Consider the following 12,403-nt stretch of genomic DNA (forward strand, 5'->3'; position numbering starts at 1 on the left):
TTAACTGAATTATCAAAAGGATAGCAACAGATGTGGAGCAATGCAATAATTTATTGATTGCATGAATTTTCTGGTAAAGTTCTTGTCTAATTTGTTAACAGAGTGCAAACTTCTATGCAAGTTCTGTGTTAGAGATGGGCAGTGGGATTATGGCACAGAACCAGAAGCATCTCTCACTCAGATCAAAAACTAGCATAAGCTCAACATGCTCTGATGTGTTCAAGCCAACAGAGTCAAAGCATTCACCATGAGAATGATACCATCCGGGAAGGAACATCACCTCAGGAATGAACAGTTATTAGCAAACTGATAACAACAGGGTGCATACATGCCATTAAGCGATCTGAATGCTTCAGAGACAATGGATTAAATGCATGCACAGAGACTGATGAAAGCAGAACAGATTAGATTTAGTTACAGTTTTGTTAATGGATTACATATTTTTTGACCATGCATAGTGGGTAACTTGTAACTGTAAATGACATTACATGCATTTGCTGTTTTTTATTTTATGAAAATTGATTTTTTTCAGAAAAGTGCTTTTGTATGTCTCTGCTTACCACAGTCATGTGATTCCCACCTCTGCCATAAGTTAGCTGCACTTTAGTTTGTATCATTAAACATTACTTGAAACAAGTGACATAACCTCACTATGGTTCTATAATGCTAAGAGGATTTGTTCAATATTTCTGCCATTTCCTTAATCCTTCCCTATAATTTCTTATGACTCTGATTCTAAGGGACTTATATTTAACATTTATAATCTCGTCCTTTTTAAATAGCTATAGATTTGAAACATGTCAGTGCAGGCACAATGATGCAACTTTGGGGAGAGTGCAGGAACAGAGGGACCTCAGGGGTCAAGGGCATAATTCTCTCAAAATGGCTAGGTAAGGTGAAACAGTTGTTAAGAAGGCTAATAGGATCCTTGGGTCTATAAGTAAAGGCATTGCATAGAAAAGCAAGGAAGTGATGCTAACCTCTACAAAATAATTGATCTGCCAACATTGATTCAGTTCTGGGCAACTTATTTAAGGAAGGTGTTAAAGCCCTGAAAAGAGTGCAAAGGACATTTGCTAAACTGATGCCAGGAATGAGAGATTCTAGATGCAAGGTTAGAGAATTTGGGCTTACTCAACTTGGAGCAGAGATGATTAAGAAGTGACCTCATTAAAGTGTCCAAAATTATGAACAATTAGCTCAATTGACTGGATAGTTTGTGATGCAGACTGACACGAAATGCGTGGGTTTAATTCCTGCATCAGCCAAGGTTACAGAGAAGGACTGGCCTTCTCAACCTCTCCCCACACCTGAGGCATGGTGACCCTGGGGTGTAGACAGTGTGGTGAAAAAGGCGTTTGGCACACTTGCTTTTGTTGGTCATAACATTGAGTGTAGGAGTTCGGACATCATGTTGCAGCTGTATAGGACATTGGTGAGGCCACTGAGAAAATATGCATACAATTCTGGTTGCCCTTCTATATGAAGGATGTTGTCAAACTTGAGAGTGGGCAGAAAAGATTTACAAGGATGTTGCCAGGTCCTGGAGAGTTTGAGTTATAAGGAGAGATTCTATAGGCTGGTGCTTTTTTCCATGAAACATTGGAGATTGATGGGTGACCTTACAGAGGTTTATAATATCATGAGGGGTATGGACAGGGTCTTTTTCCCTAGGGTGGGGGAGTCCAAAACTAGAGGGTTTAAGGTGAGAGGGGAAGGATTTAAAACAGACCTGAGGGGTAACTTTTTCATGTAGAGAGTGGTGCATGTATGGAATGAGCTGCCAGAGGCATTGGTGGAGGCTGGTACAATTACAACATTTAAAAGGCATCTGGATGGTATATGAATAAGAAGGGTTTAGAGGGACATGGGCCTAATGCCAGCAAATGGGATGAGCTCAGATTGGGATGTCTGGTCGGGGTGGACAAGTTGGACACCCCTGTTTCTGTGTTGTATAACTGTTTGGCTCGATGACTCTTGTCATTTCTCTCTAATGATAGAGCAGCCCTGTGGTCTAGTCAGACTATGGTGACTTTATCTCTTAATCTCTAATGACATTCTCTCTCCTCTAAGAGGATATGTAAGATCAATGTGCTCTCTCATAACTTCCTATAAAGCCCTTTATATTGATGGATTTGTGATGGCAGCTTCTGACAGTGCCTGGTCTTAAGACTTGAACATAGCAACAGTCAGCGACGGGAGCTGGGCGGAAGTGAAGGCAGAGCGCAAAGCCGGTCGGGAAGGTAAGTGATTGTTATTTAAGTGGGTGTGTTCTAGACCCCAGGTCCTACAAAGTAGGGCCTCCCTCCCACCCTCCTCCTCTAACCTAAACTAAAAGTCCACAGACTTGCCCCAAAAAGAAGGTCCAAGGAAGTTCCTGTGGATTGAAGAGGGAGGCTTTAGCTCAGGAGTCTTTGACAAGGAGGTTGAGTGAAGTGATTACGCCACAGTTGAAGAGGGTGAAGACATGACTGCCCAGCTGGTTCAGCGCACTACGTGCTTGATGTGGGAGGTCAACGACTGGTGTGTCTGGCTCATATAAGTGTGGAAAGTGTGTGCACATTCAGCTACTGACAGAGCATATTGCAGCGCTGATGAAAGAACTCGAGGACCTTAGGCTCATCCGAGAGAACAAAATCTTTCTGGACAAGACCTTCAGCGAGGTTATTGCACCAAGAAGAGAGCAGACAATGAGGAAGGCAGAGAGGAGACAGGTGCAAGAGACCCCGGGGAAGTACCTGTCAGGAACAAGTTGAATCTTTTGGAAACAGTAGAGACAGACGACACTGCCAGTCCGCGAGGCGGCCAGATCTGTCAATCAAACGTTGGCGTGGAGACAGAGCGGAAGAGTCGGACATCGCACAGAGCTGTGGTAATAGGGGACTCCATAGTGAGAGGAACTGACCGCGGTTTTTGTGGCAGCAGACGGGACTTAAGGATGGTGTGTTGCCATCCTGGTGCTAGGGTTAAAGATCTTAAAGATTTCGAAGCTACTTGGATGCTGCCTGAACTGCTGTGCTCTTCCAGCATCACTAATCCAGAATTAAAGACATCACAGACAGAGTGCAGGAAATCCTCAAGGACAAAGGTGAAGAGCCAGAGGTGGTGGTACATGTCGGCACAAATGATGTCGGGAAGAAGAGGAGGAACATTCTACAGCAGGACTTCGGAGAACGAGGAAGAAGGCTGAAAAGCAGGACGTCCAGGGTGGTTATCTCCGGTTTGCTTCCAGTTCCTTGGGCTGGTGAGGCCAGAAACAGGGAGATAATGGACTTGAACGTGTGGCTGGGGAACTGGTGCAGGAAGCAAGGATTTAAATTCTTGGATCACTGGGGTATGTTTTGTGATAAGCATAAATTCAACAAGAGAGACGGTTTGCACCTTAATAGGTTAGGGACCAGCATTCTGGCAGGCAGGTTTGCTACTGCAACACAGCTACATTTAAACTAAGTAGAGGGGGGGAGGGGAAAGACTGGATGTTTAAGAAGGAAATTGGAGGGAAAGTTAGAACAAGGGGTGGCAAGAAAGACAACTGTATCAATGAGGCAGAAAACTCAGAAAGGGATCATGCTGTAAGGTTGAGTGAAATAGGAGTTGATGGGAAGGGTGATGGCAGTAACAAATTAAAAATACTATACATGAATGCATGAAGCATTAGAAATATGATGGATGAGCTTGAGGCTCTTTTGGAAATTGGCAGATACGATATTGTGGGGATAACTGAGACGTGGCTTCAAATGGACAGGGCCAGAGAAATGAATATTCAAGGCTACACGTGCTATCGTAAGGACAGACTGACGGGCAGAGGGGGTGGGGTGGCCATGTCGGTAAGGGATGATATTCAGTCCCTTCCGCGGGGGATCTAGAATCAGGGGATGTAGAGTCAGTGTGGATATAGCTGAGAAATACTAAGGGTAAAAGGCCCTATTGGGAGTTATCTACAGGCCCCCAAACAGTAGTCTGGATGTCAGATGTAAGTTAAATCAGGAGCTGAAATTGGCCTGTCACAAAGATGTTACTACAGGTGTTATGGGGGATTTCAACATGCAGGTAGACTGGGAGAATCAGGATGGTATTGGACCTCAAGAAAGAGACTTTGTGGAGTGCCTCCGAGATGGATTCTTAGAACAGCTGTTGCTGGAGCTGACCAGGGAGAAGGTAATTCTGGATCTGGTATTGTGCAACGAACCAGAATTGATCAGGGACCTCGAAGTGAAGGAGCCATTGGGAAGTAGTAAGCTTCAATCTGCAATTTGAGAGGGAGAAGGTACAATCGGAAGTGACAATTTTTCTGTTGAATAAAGGGGACTATGGAGCTATGAGGGAAGACATGTCCAAAGTTAAATGGTGCAATACCTTAGCAGGGATGACAGTGGAGGAACAATGGCGGATATTTCTGTGTATAATGCAGACGTTGCAGGATCAGTTCATTCCAAAAAGAAAGAAAGATCCTAGGAGGAGGCATGGGTGGCTGTGGCTGACGAGGGAAGTTAAGAAACATATAAAGTTAAAAGAGAAAAAGTATAACATAGCAAAGAAAAAGTGGGAAAATGGAGGACTGGGAAGCTTTTAAAGAACAACAGAGGATTACTAAGAAGGAAATACGCAGAGAAAAAATGAGATACGAAGGTAAACTTGCCAATAATATAAAGGAGGATAGTAAAAGTTTTTTTAGGTATGTGAAAGGCAAAAAAATAGTTAAGACTAAAATTGGGCCCTTGAAGACAGAAACAGGGGAATATATTACGGGGAACAAAGAAATGGCAGAAGAATTGAATTGGTACTTCAGATCTGTGTTTACTGGGGAAGACACAAGCAATCTCCCTGAGGTAACAGTGGCTGAAGGACCTGAACTGAAGGGAATTTATATTTGCCAGGAATTGATGTTGGAGAGACTGTTAGGTCTGAAGGTTGATAAGTCTCCGGGGCCTGATGGTCTACATCCCAGGGTACTGAAGGAGGTGGATCGAGAAATCGTGGATGCGTTGGTGATTATTTTCCAGAGTTTGGTAGATTCGGGATCAGTTCCTGCGGATTGGAGGGTGGCTAATGTTATACCGCTTTTTACGAAAGGTGGGAGAGAGAAAGCAGGAAATTATAGACCAGTTAGTCTGACCTCAGTGGTGGGAAAGATGCTGGAGTCAATTATAAAGGATGCAATTATGACACATCTGGATCATAGTAACAGGATAGGTCAGAGTCAGCATGGATTTATGAAGGGGAAATCATGCTTGACTAATCTTCTGGAATTTTTTGAGGATGTAACTCTGAAGATGGACGAGAGAGATCCAGTAGATGTAGTGTATCTGGACTTTCAGAAAGCTTTTGATAAAGTCCCACATAGGAGGTTAGTGAGCAAAATTAGGGCGCATGGTATTGGGGGCAAAGTACTAACTTGGATTGAAAGTTGGTTGGCTGATAGGAAACAAAGACTAGTGATAAGTGGCTCCATTTTGGAATGGCAGGCGGTGACCAGTGGGGTATCACAGGGATCAGTACTGGGACTGCAGCATTTTATATGTTCATGATATAGAAGATGGTATTAGTAATAACATTAGCAAATTTGTTGATGATACTAAGCTGGGTGGCAGGGTGAAATTTGATGAGGATGTTAGGAGATTACAGGGTGACCTGGACAAGTTAGGTGAGTGGTCAGATGTATGGCAGATGCAGTTAATGTGGATAAATGTATGGTTATCCACTTTGGTGGCAAGAACAGGAAGGTAGATTGCTACCTAAGTGGAATCAATTTAGGTAAAGGGGCAGTACAGATAGATCTGGGTGTTCTTGTACACTAGTCAATGAAGGTAAGCATGCAGGTACAGCAGGTAGTGAAGAAGGCTAATAGCATGCTGGCCTTCATAACAAGAGGGATTGAGTATAGAAGCAAAGAGGTTCTACTGCAGCTGTACAGGGCCCTGGTGAAACCACACCTGGAGTACTGTGTGCAGTTCTGGTCTCCAAATTTGAGGAAAGACATTCTGGCTATTGAGGGAGTGCAGCGTAGGCTCACGAGGTCAATTTCTGGAATGGCGGGATTAGCTTACACTGGACTGGAGCGACTGGGCTTGTATACCCTTGAGTTTAGAAGACTGAGAGGGGATATGATTGAGACATATAAGATTATTAAAGGATTGGATACTCTGGAGGCAGGGAACATGTTTCCGCTGATGGGTGAGTGCCGAACTAGAGGACACAGCTTAAAAATACGGGGTAGACCATTTAGGACAGAGATGAGGAGAAACTTCTTCATCCAGAGAGTGGTGGCTGTGTGGAATGCTCTGCCCCAGAGGGCAGTGGAGGCCCAGTCTCTGGATTAATTTAACAAAGTGTTGGATAGAGCTCTCAAGGATTGTGGAATCAAGGGTTATGGAGATAAGGCAGGAACAGGATACTGATTAAGGATGATCAGCCATGATCATATTGAATGGTAGTGCAGGCTCAAAGGGCAGAATGGCCTACTCCTGCACCTATTGTCTATTGTCTATTGTCTATTGACTAATCAAATAAAGTTAGACTCAAATGGGAGAACGAAAGGTCTGAATGGTTACAGCCTCTAGCCAGGAAGTGAAATTGTATTAAAAAGTATGCTGTCATGGCAACTGTCCTGTCATTCTCTTTGCACTTTTGACCCTCTGTGATACTGGTGGGAGAGAATGCCATTGGTAGAGTTCCTTCATGACTGGGCCATGTGCTTTATCATGCACTTCCCTTTTGAGTATTTTTTAAGTGCTCATTTCTTCCTGATCTCTCTAAGTGATTTCATTTCATTATGGTTTCTTCCTGCTTCTGCTTACTGTACATTCTGCCTTGGGCTTCTCCTACTCATTCTGATCTGTTAAGCAGGTTTCCTTGTCCTGTATTTCAGTGGCTGGGTATGCCTTATAGTCTGTCACTTGCTAGCCCCTACCACCATTGAACTTCACTTTGGATATGTCTCCCATCTCTGGGTTTAGATCATTGAGAGGACCTTGTGCTTTCTTCATGTACTGTCAAAACTTCACTGTAGACACTATTGTCTGTCTTCAGTTCTGTTGGTCTGGTCACTGTTGCCACAGTGAAAATATTGAAAGGAGGAGAAGTCTCAAATGTTCAAGTGGCCTACTCCTGCTTTTACTTCTTATGTTCTTTTCATTTTGCCAATATTTTCTAAAAGCAAATTACTTTGAAATATTTAATTCACAACTATAGTCTCCAATAATATCTCCTTATTACTAAATCAAACCTAGTTACTTCTATCTGTGTGTAAATTTGGCTGCTTTGTTGTCAATCTTTGCACATTCTGAAATAGTGCCTTTAGATTTATTATTGTTCCTATTTGTCTCTGATGTCATCTTCATCAGTAATGCTCCACCAACTTGGTTCAGCATTTTGCCTCTTCCTGATCAATTCTTCTTAATTGTGCCTAATCACATATCTGCTCTATAAGTTCAACGTTTCTTTTCTTGCTTTGAATGTATCCTTTTTCAAATTCTCTCCGCTCACCTTTGTTAGGTTAAAGCTATGTCTTATTGCTCAGAATAGTCAATTTGCCAGGACACAGGTTCGAGCCCAGTTTAAGAGAAACTTTTCAAAGCGAAGGTCATCAAGCACTGGCATTACGGCCCTATAAGTTGAATCTTTGGTTCTCCCACCATTCTTTCAGCCGCGCATTTAGCTTTTTAATCTATTTGTTCCTATGCAATTTGTATCTAACCCAGGTAATTATCCAATGATTACTTATGCGTTTCAATCCTAGCTCCTTGACCTTTCTCATCAGGAGTACACTCTTAGTTCTACTCATGTTGGATTCATGGACCATGACAGTTAGTTCCTTGACACCTGGCAGGCAACATAACCTTCAACCTCCTGGCTGCGGCTGCAAAACACATGATTTGCATCACTGACAACACTATCCTCTGATGCTAATGCCTTCCTTACCCTGCTGAAATGGCCTCCTAGATTGTGGGGCCTTAACCCTCATCCAATCAGGCAGCAACCAATTTGGTGTTGTCCATTGTAGACCATCTCCAAAGGTTAAAGTGACAGATTTTGCCTCTCTGCATAACAGTTTATTGGGAAATAAATCTATAGTTGCCAAATTTGCTTCCTGCACATTTCCCTTGTAGTTCGCAGCTGGTGACCAAATTTAGGAGATTACCATCAGAGAAACTTCCCTTTCCTCTGCATGTCTGAGAATGTTCTGTTCTCAGGAATGAAATTAAATAGAAACAAAGATTTGTGATCCAAGTCCCTTCCTTGTTACGTCACTGGGGGTCTCCTGGGAGAATAGTGACTGGATGCAAAATGAACCTCCACTGTCATGTTGATGAAACAGAATGACAGCTATTGTAATGGTGTGGCTATAGTCTGTACTGATATACGCAATAGTTCCATTCGCATGCAATTCTGCATTATCAAAAAATTGTGCAATAGTAGCACCATTTAAACCAATGGGACTGGAATCACGTTATAGCCAATACAAGTAAGGAAAGTTCATGTTCTATAAATAATCGTCTAAAATTCTTCAATCTTGTTTCAGCTAATTCACATTGAGAAAAACGCACGTTATAGCCGAAACAATTCTATCTTAAATCATCAGACAACCGTGACTAGCAGATTATGGGCTCACCTGACTCTTGGTCACAATGAGGTAGGTTTGTTGTCATCATTTCCGATTAGGTTGAGATCTACAAGGCCTGTTTTGTCTGCTGTGGTCGAGGAGAATCCATTATGTGGCCTAATGAGAAGAAGCTCTTCTCTTCAACAGGATGCAATTTATTCATGATAACAATTATACACACATTGCATTAGTGTGATAGAAATTGTGATAGAGTCATAGAGTTATAGAATTGTACAGCACTGAAACAAACTCTTCGGTCCAACTCATCCATGCCGACCAGATATCAAAACCTAATTTGGTCCCATTTGCCAGCATTTGGCCCAAATCCCTCTAAACCCATACTATTCATATAACCATCCAGATCCCTTTTAAATGCTACAATTGTATCAGCCTCCAGCACTTCCTCTGGCAGCCCATTCCATACATGCACCACTCTCTGTGTGAAAAAGTTGCCCCTTACTTCCCTTTTCCATCTTTCCCCTCTCACCCTAAACCTATGCCCTCCAGTTCTGGATTCCCCCACCCCAGGGAAATGACTTTGTCTATTTATCCTATCCATGCTCCTCATGATCACTATATGGTCATCCCTCAGCATCTGACGGTACAGTGAAAACAGCCCCAGCCTGTTCAGCCTCTCCCTATAGCTCAAATCCTCCAAACTTGGCAACATCCTTGCAAATCTTTTCTGAACCCTTTCAAGTTTCACAACATCTTTCTGAAAGGAAGAAGACCGGAATTGCATGCAATATTCCAACAGTGGCCTAACCAATGCCCTGTACAGCCGCAACATGACCTCACAACTCCTATACTCGATACTCTGACCAATAAAGGAAAGTATACCAAATGCCTTCTTCACTATCCTATCTACCTGTGATTCTATTTTCAAGGAACTATGAATCTGCACTCCAAGGTCTCTTGTTCAGCAACGCTCCCTAAGACCTCACCATTGAGTGTATATGTGCTGCTATCATTTGCTTTCCCAACGTGCAACACGTCTCATTTATCTAACTTAAACTCCATTTATCACTTCTCAGCCCATTGGCCCATCTGATCAAGAGCTGAGGTAACCTTCTTCGCTGTCCACTACACCTCCAATTTTGGTGTCATCTGCAAACTTACTAATTTTACCTCCTATGTTCACATCCAAATCATTTATATAAATAATGAACGGCAGTGGATCCTGCACCGATGCTAATGGCACTCCACTGGTCACAGGTCTCCAGTCTGGAAAGCAACCCTCCACCAGCATCTCCTGTCTTCTATATTCAAGCCAGTTCTATATCCAAATGACGAGTTCTCCCTGTATTCCATGAGATCTAACTTTGCTAATTGGTCTCCCATGGGAAATCTTGACGAACACCTTATTGGAGTCCATATAGATCATGTCCACTGTTCTGTCCTCATCAATCTTCTTTGTTACATCTTTTAAAAAACTCAATCAAGTTCATGAGACATGATTTCCCACACATAAAGCCATGCTGACTATTCCTGATCAGACCTTGCCTTTCCAAATACATGTAAGTCCTGTCCTTCAGGATTCCCTCCAACAACTTGCCCACCACCACCGTCAGGCTCACCAGGCTATAACTTCCTGGTTTTGCCTTACCACCTTTCTTAAATAGTGGTACCACGTTAGCTAACCTCCAGTCTTCCAACACCTCACCTGTGACAATCGATGACACAAATATCTCAGCAAGGAGCCCAATAATTACTTCCCTAGATTCCTACAGAGTTGCAGGATACACCAGCTCAGGTCCTGGGGATTTATCCACTTTTATGCATTTCAAGACATCCATCATCTCCTCCTCTGTAATATGGACATTTTTCAAGATGTTACCATCTATTTCCCAACATTCTATATCTTCCCTGTCCTTCGCCACAATAAACACTGATGCAAAATACTCGTTTAGTATCTCCCCCCTTGTCCTGCGGCTCCACAGATGGGCTGCCTTGCTCATTTTAGAGGGGTCCTATCTCTCCCTAGTTACCCTTTTGTCCTTAATATATTTATAAAAACCCTTTGGATTATCCCTAACCCTATTTACTAAAGCTGTCTCATGTCCCCTTTTTGCCATCTTGATTTCCCTCTTAAGTATAGTCCTACTGCCTTTATACTCTCCTAAGCATTCTCTTGATCTCTCCTGTTGATACATTCATCCTTATTTTTCTTAACCAAAACCTCAAATTCTCTAGTCATCCAGCATTTCCTAAACCTACCAGTTTTTCCTTTCACCCGAACAGGAATATGCCATTGATGGACTCACGTTATCCCAATTCTGAAGGTTTCACGCATGTTGTTCTCCACAGTAAACGATGCACGATACTCAATTAGTATCTCCCCCATTTCCTGCAGCCCCACATATAGGCTGCCTTGCTCATTTTTGAGGGGTTCTATATTCTCCCTCGTTACCCTCTTGTCCTTTGAAGAAAACCTGGAAATTAGGTTTGTTCCCTTTAAGGTCCAGAGCTGTTCTACTTACCTCACCAATTCCTTAGGAAATCATCAGGTTGATTTCTTCAGTGTTAACAATTTCAAAGCCATTGTCTTATATAACATCGATGTTTAATAGTAACATAAATTTGGGAATCAGAATATCTCCAACCAAAATTAGTTTGTTCCTTTTACAGCACTAATGGACCTTCTATTATTTGCTTGAAGTAAGTTATATAATATTTTCAGTTTCTCTGCCTGGATAGCAATCCATTATAGAAACAGTCTAAAGCCTCATTCCTTGCAAACAATGGAATACAAATCAAATGCAATGAATAACTTCCTGTACTCACATTTGTTTTTTTTCCACTTCGGCTTTGCATCTTCACCTCTCACTTACCTCCTTACAGCTTTTTCCTCCCTCTCCTCCTTCTTTCGCTACACCTTATCTTTTGCTCAGTTTTCTTTCCTCTAATCTTTTCCCCCTTCTCTTCCTCCTCCCTTTTCTACTTTCCCTCCACCTTTCCCTTTTCTCTCCTGCTGTAACATTCTGATAGTAGGCATATTCAAAACACTTTCATTGTACAGGTGTTTTTTTTAAACTTGAAAGCCTTTTTGCTGAGGCAGTATCTTTTAGCTTTAATTAGATTTGCTCTAAAGCCATTCAAACTTGGACTTTTCGGAGTCTGCGTCTTATTCAAAATAAGTGATGGTTCCCATTACAAGCAATATGTGTTCAATGGTTACCATAGACTGCACTTACGACAAACCTTAGAGGTCATATAACTATGGCAAGCTAACTCGTACATTTCGGGTACAATTGTACTTCTGTCAACATTCCCATTTTCAAAACCAAAACAAAGAAATGCATGCATAATATAGATACATAAATATCTGAAATTGAAGCAGAATTCAGCCCCATAAGCCCCTTTCATCATACAGTAACCCTTTGACTATACAAGTTGGGTTGTCATACTGAGGTTGTACAACGTTGGTGAGGCCTCTTCTGGAATACTGTGTCCAGTTCTGGTCACCCTGTTATAGAAAGAATATTATTAACCTGGAGAGGGTTCAGAACATATGTGCTAGGAATGGAGGGTTTAAGTTATGGGGAGAGGCTGGATAGGCTGGGACTTCTTTCACTGGAGCATAAGAGATTGAGGGATGATCTTACAGAGATTTATAAAATCATGAGGAATATAGATAAAGTTTCTTTTCCCTTGGGTGGGGGGGCTTCAAGACTAGGGGGCATATTAAGGTGAGAGATGCAAGTTTTAAAAAGACATGAGGGGCATTTTGTTTTGTACAGAGTGGTTCATGCGTGGGATGAACATTTGGATAAGTACATGAATAAGAAATGTTTCGAGGGA

Source organism: Chiloscyllium punctatum, chromosome 44, assembly GCF_047496795.1.
Source record: "Chiloscyllium punctatum isolate Juve2018m chromosome 44, sChiPun1.3, whole genome shotgun sequence".
Classification (NCBI taxonomy): Eukaryota; Metazoa; Chordata; class Chondrichthyes; order Orectolobiformes; family Hemiscylliidae; genus Chiloscyllium; species Chiloscyllium punctatum.